The sequence below is a fragment of the Notolabrus celidotus genome, chromosome 3, assembly GCF_009762535.1.
Source record: "Notolabrus celidotus isolate fNotCel1 chromosome 3, fNotCel1.pri, whole genome shotgun sequence".
Lineage (NCBI taxonomy): Eukaryota > Metazoa > Chordata > Actinopteri > Labriformes > Labridae > Notolabrus > Notolabrus celidotus.
The window spans coordinates 7,426,047-7,441,523 of record NC_048274.1 but is presented as its reverse complement, the minus strand read 5'-3'; positions in this window follow the sequence as shown (position 1 = coordinate 7,441,523).

Here is a 15,477-nt window from a genome sequence, read left to right as displayed (position 1 = left end):
ACAGCCTGGTACAAAAAAACTAGTGTAGTCTGGATAACTCATTTCTCGACCGACACACACTGTACGGGGTTGAATTTAAAATATATTTCAATTACGAGTTTTCCATTATGAGAGGCACAGCTGACTTGATTGACAGGCGGGAACACTGTAGCTGTTGGCTAGGAGGCTCAAAGTATGTCTCTTTACATCAGACTCGCTCGAAAGCAGTTAGGTTGAGTTCAGCATTTCCAATATGGCTGCTGCCGCCGACTGGCCTCAAAACAGTACTTCAGAAACAGATGGGCGACGTCATGGATACCATTCCATTATTTATACAGTCTATGAGTCAAACCTGCAACAGGGATTATAGTTTCTGTGCATGGGGCGCACGCTTCGACTGCTAGGCCAATGGGGCATTGCATGTGTTTTAAAGTTTGCAAGTTTTATGACATAATTATCATTGTGATTTTGCTCTACATAAACAGAAATGTATTACATAAGTGGTTTGATTCAGGTAAGGATGGCTGCAACAAACCGGCCAATGCATCTGTACGTCCATGCAGCTCAAATTTTACTCTAGTGGGTCTATTTTTTTAAACATATTTTTTGTTAAATTGGGGATTTGCATGCTTTAATTCAGAGAAAAGAGGACAGTGGATGGAGTAGGAAACTGGGAAGAGAGGAGGGAATGACATGCAGCAAATAGGCAAACCTGGGCCACTCGCTTCGAGGGCTATAGCCTTTGTCCATGGGGCACCTTATTCCACCGCTAAGCTAAACAAACGCTCCAATACGTCCATTTTAACCAAGCCAGTGTGAACATAATCAGACCAGAACTACAAACCCAAAGAACCAAAGAATGATCTTTGAAATGTGACTTTAAAGGTGTAGAGGAGTTCTTTTAATTTTCAGTTCATTCACATGCATAAAGCGGCCCAATGTGCTTGTGAATGTGAAATAAATGACTCACAATCCTGCCAATACTTTCACACAATTTTACAGATCAACAGGTGTTGGTAACACATCAAGAAATGTTGCAATGCTGCAGCAAATGTAGTGAAGAGAACCACATGCTGGTCCAGGTGGATGTTACACAACAAATGCTGGATTTTAAATACTTGGCTCAGATTTGTGAGTGTCTGTGCTTGTGTGTATATTCACTGCTTAGAAATGTACTGTAAATACAAATATAATATTCACATACAGATTTCAATATTAGACTCTGTTCTTCTGGAACTGTACTCACACATTCTCCTTACTTGCAGCAGTATTCTCAGAACTCTGCTGCTCATTGCACCACAGACAGCTGGCTCTAGATGTACGTGCTGCTGCATCTTAAACAGAGCCGATAAATCTATATCAGCTGCTTTCTGAGGCTCTCAAGTGTGTCTTAAAAACATATATGTATCTCCACTTGTCAGAGCCTTTGGTAATCTGCTTTGGTCCAGTCAGGCGACTGAGCACAGCACGTCTGTCATGTCAGTGAGAGTGCAGCGCCGGGTGATTTTCCTTTCAATGCACCTGAGACTTTCATTTCTTGTGGTGGAAGAAAAATGCAGATACATCTGTTTGTATAATTATGTCTCTGGTGGAAACGCCCTTGAGTTCATGTCTTTAGTTTGACGCAAGAAAGGTTTTGCATTCATGTGGAGTACATTGATTTCCTTCAAGCTCGTGTGAGGAGTTTGTAACTGTTTATGAAAGGGACTGCAACTAGAACTGATCCCTCTGTATGACCTTCACAACTACATGAGACCATCAGCAAAAACATGAACTGTTTCTTTAGATTTCTATATTTTAATGGCTGTCATGCTGCAATTTAAAGGAGGCACAGCAGAAGAACTATATAAAGTGAGTGTTTGACGGTTAAAATAAATTAGATTATACAGTAAACTGATGAAATACAACATCGACTAGACTCAGTGACATCACTTATTGGTTTCTGAAGAAGTGTCATAAAGGGAAACGATGGTGGTGGCCATATTGGAAACACTGACTCAACCTAATTTTCCTTCAACCTAGTGACACAGACAGTGGCAGTTCTGGGGAGGGGCCAACAGGGGCCAGTGCCCCTGCAAAATTGAACCTGGACCCCCTGTGGCCCCCCCCTCCACACCAAAATAATATTATAGAAAAAAAAAAAAAGCTTCGGTATTGCACCGATGTTACAGGCGGAACACATGTGGCACACCATGTGGTTCCAGTCCCTTAGAGCACTAAGGGACTCATGTTGAGTGTAAACAGCCAAACAGCTGCTGTCAGTCTGCATTTTGATATAGTACACAGTAGTATATATGTTTATGTTTAGTATAAAGGGATGCACTGATGTTTTGCCAGTTTGTTCTCAGCCGGGCCTTGTCCTTGTCCAGTCTCTTTTGTCAGGGTTGAATGTGTCCCTCTGACAACACCCTTGGTCCCAGCCTGGCCCCCCCAGTTAAATTGGTCTAGAACCGCCACTGGACACAGGTGGAATGGAGGCAGGCCTAACATCGGACTTCCTCCAGATCTGTGTCCGGTCCTCCTCTGATCTGCTGCAATCCGGCTCTATGCTCTCTCGTCCGTCAACACCCACCGGCTGTGTTTTCATTTTGTTTTGGTGCCTGACTTCATGTCCTGCTTCATCTGCTCTGTTGAGCAGCCGGAATGCAACAGAGTGGATCCAGAGGAAGTTAACACATTGACTAGAATAGAAAACCTATCAGATCCTGTGACGGAGCAACAATGGGCCGGACAAACAGCTATAAAATGGCCGACTGCCAGTCAACAGAGCCGCCCCCCATAATTATGCAAATCAATGCAGAACTCTCAGCCTTAATACGATCAAAACATATGAAACAAAAAATGTCACTACCTGAACAGTTTTGAGTAAATAAATTAGCTAATCAGACCAAAAGCTTTTTTTGTACCAGGCTGTGAATATATTCAATTCTGCTTTAAATATTAGCTTTTTAACATGGGTGTTAATGGGATCTCCAGTTGTTTTGCAACACCCAAGGTTGCCACTTGACAATAACTTTGGCATGAACAGGATATAATTACAGAAGAGATGAGAAATATTGCTTTGACAACGATGCTGCCAAGATTGACACAACAGCTTTAAAAATCTTTTTAAAAATACTTTCATTCAGAGAGGACAGTGGATAGAGTCGGAAACTGGGAGTAGAAGAAGAGCCAGCCAGCTTCGATGGACTTTAGCTTCTGTACATGGAGTGCATGATTCAAACACTCAGCAATGCAATTACTAAATACAGCTGAACTGTTATATATAAAACAGTTCAAATTTAAGGATGACTTTCTGGTGTTTCAAAAGCTAGTGGACCGAGAAAGTTTGAAAGTCAAACACTTAGTTTAATAATGCAAGCTGAGTCCTTTAAAGTGGAAATGCAGGTGAATTATAGACACATTTATAATTTGAAAGTTTAAAAAACTGAGTTATCTGGTAAATTGTCAGCACTTTCTTCAGGTAATGAAAGACTGTGTAGTGTTTTGGTCTAGTATTAAGATTTGAAAGGAATCTGATCTGGATGTAGCTGCAGAGAACATGTGCAGCCTTTCTCATAACGCACACATCAGAGCATGGAAAGCTGCATTGGCTTCCCGTGCTCCACCTTGTTGGTCGACCTCGGTAAAGGTTGTACACAGCTCATGGACATTTCCATCAGTTTGATCATGGCCATTCCTCACCTCCTGTCATTCAAAGCTCACTCCTGAATGATTAATCTCTGATCATTCACACCTGCAAATAATCACGGCCAACATCATTAACCCCGTCGACCTCCTGTTCTCCGTCCAGCTCATTTTCCCCGACTGCTGTGCCTGTTCTCCTGCCATTCATCACTCCATCCTGACATGATCTCCAAACACCACGAGAGGGGAACAGCATGTCGTATTGATCTCCCGTCAATGCCCGGAATTGACCGAGAAGAAAGTGATGTAAAGCTCTCAGTTTAGTATTTTAAGGGTAAAAGAGGAAAAAGGGAGACAGCACTTTTGTTTCTTTCTTAAATACTGTATGTCTCACTTAAACAGCAGAGTCTCTGTTTTGAAAATGTCAGCGTAAAGAACAATTGAACATCTTTAACTTCAGAAATACTCTGTCACATGTGAAGCAAACCTCACTGTCATCTGCCAACTGAGCACGGAAATCAGTGTAGCAGGGATTGAGTGTGTTGTAAAACAAATTTGTTGTGAAAGGAAATCTTATCTACCTCTGGCAGCATTTAGAGACTCAAATCTTTTTTGCTTTGTTTGCTTCTTTTTTCATTCAATAGAAGCTGGCTTAGACTTTTCTTCCTGCCCATTAGAAAAATTGTCTGCTGCTTTTAAAGTGAATAAAAGGAGCTGATGTGATGGGCCATTACTGAACTTGCTCAGTTCTCTGTGCTGATAATGTTTTTGTATCTTAAAGCTGTATTTCCTCTGGTTCAGCATGTGTTCTTGTCAAACTAAGCTGAGTTAAGGTTTCAATTAAATAGCAAGCAAAGTGCTTGTAAAATAATCATTACTTATTGGCAATCAGATTGATTACAATGACATATTTTGCTTGTGTCCAGCCATCACAAAACCTGCTTTACTATTCCATTACAGAAGTGGATGATGCAGAGGTGAGGAAGCACTTTGGGAATGGGAGGTTCCTCTCCATAGGCATGCCCATACATGCATATTCCCACCCGAACACAACATTTAACTACATTTCCAAACTATAGAAAGGATCAATCTTGGAGAAGAAAATCTTTGCATTCTTTAAATTTACCGTCTGATGAGGAAGAACGAAAATGCCAGTGCACAGTGGACAGTCAGCGATTTTCACCACTCTGATGTAATCTCATTCATGACTTTAACTTCACATTTTGGTGCAACAGATAACCTCACCTGATAACTCTTGCAACACCTGCTCAAAACCAAACACCAAATTACTGACACCCTGAATACTAGCTTATGCATTATTAATTAATATGCAAAATCATACAGTCAAAACCATTGTTTCAATCATAGTCACATTCATACCATTACAATCATACCGTCAAAATCATACCATCAATTTCATCCCTTTAAACCATACCGTCAGAATCACACCATCAGATTACTACCCTTTACATCCTACAGTCAAAGTCATAACATTGAAATCATACCGTCAAAATCATACCGTCAAAATCATACCGTCAAAATCAGACAGGCAGAATCATACCGTCAAAATCAAACAGGCAAAGTCATACCGTCAAGTCATATGGTCAAAATCATACAGTAAAAAATATATTCTTCAAAATAATACAGTAAAAATCACAGACAAAAAATAGTCAAAATCATACCATTAAAATCATACTGTCAAAGTAATACAGTAAAAAAAAATCTTCAAAATCATGCCGTCAAAATCATTCGGTCAAAATCCTATTTTTCAAACAATACCTTCAAATTCAAATCATCAAAATCATACTGTGGTACCTTGCCTTAAGGAGTTGTGCAATAACTGTTAAATGTAGATGTCTGTCATGTGTTTGTATTTTTTAGCATCTACTTTATTACATTCTAATTTTTTGCACTGAATTATTATTGCACTTAATTCGTTGGACATTTTAAAAAGGCAATAAAGATATTCTATGCTATTCTCTTTTCGGCGGATTGATTTGACCTGACGTGTTATCAGTATGACTCTGGCGTTGCTCATGTTAGTGAAAGTTAATAACCGTTGTCAAGGGGTTTGGACCAATCAGAATTGAGCATCTTACACAGCCGGAAGATCAGTAAGAGAGCCGTATATTGCATAGCAAGGTATAAGTGGGCTGCATTCAAAAATAGCAGAAGATGCTAGAGACAACAATAGTCGTGTATTTTTCTGAACTTGTTGAGAGAATAAAATGTTACATAGTTGGTTTTATTTTCATAGGCTATTATCTGTATAAAGAACACAAGTCTTTTCCTCTATTTTGTTTAACTGCAGGGATTTTGTATCAGGCTTTCCTGCAACAAATGCAAGTGATCAACCCTCAATCTTACGCCTGAACGTGTTGTTCTGCAAATGAGGGTAATCATGTTGTGTTTTTGTAAAAATCTCATCAACTACTGAGGAGACTTCAATGTCAGAAGTCAACAAAACAGGAATCAAAAACAGTCATTTCTCATGCCTCAGACAAAGAGGGAAGAAATGTTGACAATACAAACAGTGACTTTAGAGGAGTAGTGTATTTAAATCTAAAGAACAGGTCTTATGTGCCTCTTGTGGAGATAAAAGCCATGTTCATGTTACATTGTGTAAAGCATCATGTGTGCACTAAACCCTGTACTACGGGTTTATTTTTCCCTTGCTCCACATCTAAAACATGAGTACAGAGCTTAAATGTATCACTGTCTAAATATTTATTGAGCTCATTGTATAACACACAATTACTCTCTTCCTTGAAACAGAAACTTCAAACAGCTCTTCCTACTCATCCCCGTGCTCCGAGGCAATGTTTTAATTTCCTATTAACTGCACGAGAACCAAACATTTGTGCGCAAAATACCACACTTACACAAGATATTTGGAGAAGAGCAGGAAAGGAAACGATCAAAATAAAAAACTCCTCCAAGGTTTTTTATTGCAGACACGTCTCGGTTGAAATTAATTTTCCTTACTGTTGTCATGACAAAGGGTCTCTGAGGAACAGTGCCTTAAGAGGTACAGTACATCTATCAAACATGACAAAAGGGAACCCGTTCAAAATTTAGTCTCTTTTGTGAACAGGGGAGTTATTGTGCAAATCCAGGTGCTGTTGTGATGACTAAAATACATCTCAGCTTCTCAGGAATGGTTGAAAAACAGCATTGTGCTTTTGTTTCACTGTCTCTTATTACTCAGAAAATCTGTCGCACTCTGTCACAATTTGAACGTGTTTTTCGATTTCCCTTTACTCTTGAGGCCTTGTCTCGAGGCTCCAGACCGAGCCCGCGTGGGAGTGATTGTTTCGTTCTGGGGGGCTGGAGATCCTGACATCAAGACATCAGAATGTGTAGCGAGCACTGCAGCTGCCAGACTTCAGTATCTCAGGCTTAATCAAAATGGGTTTGGTGGCAGAGCCGTTGAGTGGCACTGTTATATCAATTGGCTCTTACTTGCTGCAGCCATCTGGGCCACGCAATCATGGCACCCTTATGTAATCCTCCTCTGAATACTGTAAGTCGGTATGTGCAGCTGTAAGTCGGTGCGACAGCAGCGTTTCTTCCTTAGTTCAAGACTGGTTCTCATATATTCAAGGGATGACATCCAGAGTGTAACATCTGTTTTACATTTCTTTGAATGATGATGATGATGCATAACACTGAACTGCAGTATCAAAAGTGCTGTCACTAAGTGAGGAGAGTGGCGTGTATTTATGGGAGTATGCAAGCATGTTTGTCACTCAGAGAGGGAGTTTGCATGCCGTCGGGGTTGCTCCACCGTCTCTCAGTGACTCCCCTTTGTCTGAGGTGCACTTGCTGTGCTTTTCATTCTCTCCCTCTGTCTCTCTGTCTCTTTACATTGCGGCTTTCTTTGAGCTGACCACCTTCTGTGTCATTCACAGGCCAGATGTTCAGCAGATCAGTGTGCTGGTATTCATGCATCCATTCATACACACACACACACACACACACACCAAAAAAAGAAGGTACACTGCATGCAATGAGTCAACGTTATGTGTTCTTAGAGCTCTGTTTCAAAAGAAGGAATTAAGAAATATGCAGTATTAACAATGAAAGAGATGATGGAGTAACAATGGTTTGGTTGAATAGTGGAACTCATGATATATTTCAAATTTAACACCATAGGATACAATATATGACATGATACGATACATAGGATTTAATGCTACATGATGCAATAGGATATGATATCATACTATATGATGTAATTCTTTACAGTTTATTGGGATATGATGTGATACGGCGCAAGACAATACAATGATTTGACAGGATGTGAAGAGACGAGACGGAACAATTGGCAGAGATTAAGGGTTAGCAGTAGATTGGTTAAATAGTGTATTGTTTTTATATGTGAATTAAAAACAATAGGATACAATAAGATGCGGTTCAATAAGACATGATATACTTTATGATGCAATAATTTACAGTACAGTAGGATATGACATGATACAATAGGATAAGATGTGATACGGTGCAATACAATAGAATGAGATGACGAGACTTGATGAGATGTGACGTAAAATGACGAGAGAAATAACGTGACAAGAGGTGATGATACTTGACGTGACGTGACGTGGCGTGGCAAGGCGTGCCTTGACGTGACATGAAAGATACGATCCCATACAATACAATACAATCTGATGCAATGTGATAAAAAACAGTGAGATCTAAAATGATATGGTACAATACTTTTGGATACTCTAAGAGCAGGATACGACAAACTATCCCTGTAATAAAATTAAAATGACATGGATGGATGGATGGATGGATGGATGGATGGATGGATGGATGGATGGATGGATGGATGGATGGATGGATGGATGGATGGATGGATGGATGGATGGATGGATGGATGGATGGATGGATGGATGGATAGATAGATAGATAGATAGATAGATAGATAGATAGATAGATAGATAGATAGATAGATAGATAGATAGATAGATAGATAGATAGATAGATAGATAGATAGATAGATAGATAGTGTTGTTGCCTTACATGATCAATCATGTCTTCTTGGACTTGCTGCATTCAAATGCTGCCAAAACTGTAGGAAATTTCATTTTCATAAAAAACAGGACGATTTCGATAGATTGATAGATGGATAGATGGATGGATGGATGGATGGATGGATGGATGGATAGATGGATAGATGGATAGATGGATAGATAGACAGATAGATAGTGTTATTGCCTTACATGATAAATCATGTCTTCTTTAATTGTCGAACACTTTTACATTCATAATGCCTTTATAATAATCAAATTTGAGAAAGGAAGAAGACAGCTTGTATCTTTCTTCTTTTTCTGATCTGAGATTAAAAGATGTTTTAAAAAACAGTTAAAAAGAAATTCAGCATGTTAAAAAAAGAGCAAAGTCTTTCAGATTTGATTGGGTTTCTATTTGATTGTGAAGTATTCTCATTGATTACAATTTTTACTTTTAACAATTCAGTCACTGAAATCATGTTTTTTTCTTCCTTTTGACTAAAGAACGAGTAAATGACAGACATGTTAAAGTCCCTTTCATGTCCATGATGTGTTTTTTCCTTTGTTTAATGATCCACTCTGTGGAAAATCATCTTTAAGTCCAGACTTTTACGGAAGGAGATAGATTTAACGTTTTCAAGCTAATCAAAATTCAGAATGCAGGCCAACACTGACAGAGAAACTTGTAGCCCGTAGTTTGCATAATGGACTTTTCATGGACACACCTTGTGTCCAGCAGTTAGAATTTGGAAAGGAAAAACAATCTAGAGGAGAACTCCTCGTTAATTAAGTTTGTTAATTGAAAACCATATCAGACATTAATGATTATACCCAGCTCAGTATTTCTTTATGTCTGAAAACATGTCCGTCAGGGATCTTGAAATTATGGCCCCAGAGTGTTCTTTCAGTGTAATTATCTAAACATTATTGAGAGGAGCGAAGGTTGTCATTATCATAAACCACAAAGAGAAATCACAGACATCTCTGCAGGTCTGATAACACACTGCGAGCGAGGCTGAGCTTCCTCATTTATACCTTACCTATGAAGGAATCAATTTAAGAAATGTCCTCTTTTGACAGACCAGGAATTACATGTTTTGTTTAATGCTGAAAGGAGCTGCATTAAAAAAGCACAAACCTGAAATATGAATAAACCACTCTGTAAAACGACTTTTAGAGAGAAACAGAAGCACAAAAGCCGAGTCATCACGGTGACTTGAATGTGTTTCTTCCCTGTGTCATACATCTTGCCAAATGAAACTTTGCTCTGACTGCCTCCAAAGGTCCACGCAGAGGTCAAAAGCTTTAATCTCTACAAGGTTCCCATATGGATTACCAGCAGTCTCTACGGAAACTGTAACAATTACTTTTTGTTTTATTACTAACCTCAGACACATTGTTCTGCCCCGGATCTCAGTGCAGTGTCTCCCCCGGCACACTTAAAATAATTACATCAATTTTTAGAGGTGGAAATGCTCCCATCCAACCCAGCAGATGTATCCCATCCCAACCCATTAAAGTACAAAAACTGGTGAGGGTCCATTTTATTATGGGCCACAAATAGAATGAACTTAAAAGGATGAATAAATGCAGGATTCCCAAAGGTAACACATATCACCAAACCTTAACGGCTTTACAGGGACCTCAAGATGTTGCTGTTATAGCCAGACATCCTAACAAAGCTATATGCACTGGACAAAGATGTTGTTTGAAAGCAGTGTTGTAGTACTCGAGTCCCGTTTTGCAGGACTCGTGACTCGACTTTGACTCGAGCACTGATGACTCGGACTCGAGCATTGACTGCATAAGGACTCAGATGATAGAGAGGAGGACTCGGGCTTATATATTGATATAGACTGTTTTAATGTTCATGTTAGATTTAGTATGTTTCATAAAATGTATTCCGTTCAGGTTAGGGTAAGGTGATGACGGCTCTTCTGATTCACTATAAAGCATCGGCACTCAGAGCTGCAGCTTTTGATCATTACACATCACTAAGGGTTAGGGTTAGGGTTATGATTAGGGTTAAGATTAGGGTTAGGGTTATGATTAGGGTTAGGGTTAGGTTTATGATTAGGGTTAGGGTTATGATTAGGGTTAGGGTTAGGGTTATGATGAGGGGTTAAGGTTAGGGTTAGGGTTACGGTTATGATTAGGGTTAAGGTTAGGGTTAGGGTTATGATTAGGGTTAAGGTTAGGGTTAGGGTTATGATTAAGGTTAAGGTTAGGGTTATGATTAGGGTTAGGGTTAGGGTTAAGGTTAGGGTTATGATTAGGGTTAGGGTTATGATTAGGGTTAAGGTTAGGGTTAAGGTTAGGGTTATGATTAGGGTTAGGGTTATGATTAGGGTTAGGGTTAAGGTTAGAGTTATGATTAGGGTTAGGGTTATGATTAGGGTTAAGGTTAGGGTTAGGGTTATGATTAGGGTTAGTAGTGATGGGAAGTTTGTCTCTTTTCAGAAAGTAAAATGATTAACTACATAAAATGATGGAAATAGCTCCAACAGTAATGTTAATGAAAGAGATGTTTCCTACACATCCAAAAGGTCCTACACAGTCAGTCCAGGTTCAAACAGTCAATAGTTTGGATTGAAACAGCTGCAACACTGTCTTAAAGTGAAGATAATTTGAAGTGTTAGAATAAGAGCAGACAAAACCAGTACTAAATATGTTTTCCTGCAGCAGCCTTCACTTTGAGCATGAGCCCTTAATGTTTTCATGGTACTAATTGAATAATACTACACACTCAGTGACTCTAATGTAGTTATTTATGGATAATAAAGTCTCAAACTAAACTGTGCCCCATTACACATACACATCTTCATGACCAGACTTTTAATATCTCCACAAACTTCTTCTGAACACACTCTCTTCTACATCTCAGCAGTCTTTCACTTATTTAAGATGACAGCTTGCACTATTTCTAGCTCCAAAACAACAAGGCTCTGTTAATTACAGTGGTGGACTCTTGGTCTTTTGTTCTGTTCACCAACACTTTGGTATAGAATTAGACAAATCAACAACTGTTGGATGGATAGCCAGAGATTCAAGTGAGCCTTAGAAATGAACTAATTATGATATAAGAACTTTTTTATCCCTTGGATTAATTAGTTATATAGCGATAACAGCCTTTTGCATGTCTGAAACAATCACCTTTAATTATGTTAAACACTAGAAAACAATGCTTTCCATTAGGCATACACAAGTGTTTGTATCATCGTTTTACTGCTTAGTGATGTTTCACGTTTTCGGTTTAATTTCTTGCTCCAACTTGTGCAAAACAGTTTAAAACAAACAACTCTGTATGTTCCAAATCGAAAGACAGAACATCAGTGAATGAGAAATGGTGATGCAAATCTGAAAGATGACCTAAAGAAAAGGATTAAATCAGAACTTCTATTCACTCATTCATTCAAGTTATATCTCAGGCTTGTATGTCTTCATTCGTAGAGGATAGGACGACCAGTAGAGCAGGAAACCAGTAGGGAGAGCAGGGAATTACGTTATAAACATATTGAGGTTACGTTACACGTCTCTCCTACAGCGTCTATTACAATCCAAATTATGCAAATTAAGTGACATTGTCATTTAGTGACTTCTAGTGACTTTCAGGATAGCCAATAGCTACTTTCCTCACTGAAGAGTTGGCAACACTGGCACAGCAGTCCCTCCTAGCTGAAGTAAGAACAGGAGACGTTTATCCCTTTGTGTCCACAATGCAAATGAATCATGCATTCTGGAAGCCCTATGTTATGGTTAAAAATGTTCACGTTTAACTGTGACTTGTTGTATGCTCCAAAGTGGACCATAGGGTTAAAAACCAAACCAAACTTAAAAAAACTAAACCAAAAAACTAGAAAACGCCAAGCCCTGGATAAAGAAGGAGGGTTGGAATAGGGGTGTAAAAAACAACAATCTCCAGACGAAAGTTCATTTGTAGTTAAAAACACATTTAGGGGGCTTTTATTCACTTTTTGTCTCTCCCGCAACACTACTCGTCTCTCCTACACTATCCACTTAAATTTAAAGTGCTTTGTCAATTATGCAAATTAAGTGATGACCTCATTTAGCGACTTCTAGCAACTTGTATGACAGCAGATACCTACTTTCCTTACTGAGGAGTTGGCAACACTGGGCATACTGGTGGGACCAAATGGTAGCTACAGATGTCCACTGTCTGTTCAGACACATAGGGACACCAAGACTTTGCCGACACCGGATCAATATGAAATTACTTTGCTGTGGAGCTGGAAACTTAGGATTTAAAAAGGGCGTGAGAAAGCAACCATGGTGCACATTTGTACATGTTGAAGATCAACATGTCAGCTTCATAACTGCTAGGTGATAAATGCTTGTACATTAGCGTCATGCATCTAGGTGGAAGAGATGCATGATGCCTGCAGCTTGCATGCACGGCAGTGCTAAGTCGTTTTGATACATCCTGGTTACCTTCAGGTTCAAGACCTTAGCCTGCATGAAATTACACCCTGACATCTGTTTATGACATTTAGTCTTGGGTCACCTCTCATAGAAACCCTGTCTTGTTTTTTTTCTGCAGAATGTATGAATGTTGCATCGGGACTCTGCAGGTAAATATTTTTGTTTGGCCCCTTGAAAGAGAAAAGACGTTTCTGTGTTTTGTTTTTTTTTCCATCCCTGCTTCTGATTGAGTGAGTGATGTCCTCAAGGTTCGGAGGGAGAGGGATTATGTCCTCCAGGAATTGAGTTCACCCTTCAATGCACAAACGCTCGCCACGTATATTGAATAAAAGTTCTTCAATTTAGATTGTGTGTCTGAATTATAGATTTCAACTTAGACATTTTTTTTATTCCCTGGTATTTGAAGTGGTCTGCATCATCAGAGAAAAGAGAGGAGGAAAGGGGGGTGAAGAGTGAACCGGCGTGTTCATTCTATTTGTTCAGCTCCTTGCATAATTTGTCCATTATGCTGAGAGCAGCTCAGGTCTGTGACATGCTGGCAGAGGTCATTGTTGGCTGCTGGTGAAGTGTTCAGAAGTGACAGAAGCACATAAAACAGGCCTGCACAGTTCACTAAAAGTTCATAAAGGCTAAAGGTCAATGACCCCAACTATTCAGTGAATGCACCTGAGTGTCTGCATAATGTGCAGCAGGAAGAAAAGAAGCACAACGTTTTCCTGTGATTAAAAATCATTTGTCTTTAAGTGGTTGGGTTATTCAGCTCTGTGCCCATTTTCTTTAACTTTCCTTTAACTCCTGCCAAACAAGTATTTATTTATTTATTTTTTTGTATTTGCAGGATTACTGTAAATGTACCGACCTGATTTTTGTGAAACGATTTAGAGGAGTGTTGCTTGGGCCAAGGAGGAAGCCATTAAATTAAAGAGCGGCTGCAACTCTGGTACAAGCAAGTGCCACTTTATTGTCTGTTTGTCAGCAGGATTATGGAAAAAACTACTGGCATGAGTTTTATGGAACTCTGTGGAAGAGGGGAGTATTGGCCAAGGAAGAAGCCATTAAATTTTTGAGCCGATCTGGGTCCAACTCGGGAACAAGCAATAATAGCGGATTAGACTCTTGAACAAGGTCTGAGTGCCCTTCTGGTTACTCATTTTCTGAGCTTGTTTCTGATAAAAAACAGACTCCTATGAGTCATCTATAGGTTATCTGTGGATGAGGTGATATAATAGAACCTTCGTGTAATTCTGCCGCGTTAAACTGCTGAGTTTATAGTAACATAAGATTTACCTGATGGAGATACGGTTATCAATTCAACCTGAAGAGTTAGGTTCCAATTATTTTTGCAGAAGCAAGTATTCTCTGAATACCTTTTAGGAGTTTGTCTGCAGAGTCGTGCATGCAGTGAAAAGTATTTTGCACATTTTGCATCATCAATAATAATGATAATAATAACTTTATTTATATAGTACCTTTAAAAACAAATGTTTACAAAGGCCTTTGACAAACAAAGCATGGTTCGAATAAGAATGGAAACCTTGTGACAGACAGGGAGGAGGAATCAGGGTTCCCACTCTTTTCCAGAGATCATTTTCCAGGACATTTCCAGGACATTTTCAATGATGATCAAGCTGGTATGACAGTCTAAATTTGTTTCCTAATTTAGTTCCTAAATAGTCTAATATGTTACTGTCAGTAGAAGTCTACATTGAATGACGTGCAGTCTATGGCTATCCATGAAATCATCTCTTACACGCTTAAAAATTAAGGCAAATTGATAATAGAATAATGCAAACCCAGATGTACAGCATTTCACTTTATTAGTGCAACCAAGTAACAATGATGGGCAACATCTCAGCTTTCTCTTTTCTCAAAAAATATATAATTAGCTAAGTAAAAAACAAAAGAGCCAGCAAAGGAATCTGGAAACTACCTTACTGAAATAATAATAATAATAATAATAATAATAATAATAATAATAATAATAATAAAATAATAATAATAATAATAATAATAATAATAATAATAATAATAATAATAATAATAATAATAACAATAATGATCAGAGGATCAGTGCATTGATTGACCTAAATAGAACTGAATGACAAAAATGGCCACACATTTTGAATGGGGATTGGGTTTTTTTAACCGTGTCAGATCGCACACAGTCATGCTGGAATAATTTTCCAAGACAATTTCCAGGACATTTTAGTGTTTCTCCCATTTTCCAGGTGTTTTCCAGGACTGGAAAACTGGTCAGCTGTAAACGTTAATAATTAAACAGAATGAAGTGGTGAGACAATAGACCAATAAATCATTTTTGAAGAGGTTTATCAAGGATAAATAAATCAAATAAATACATAAATAAAAATGGATAAGTAAATAAAAGCATTAAAAGGACACTAAAAGGGGTTTT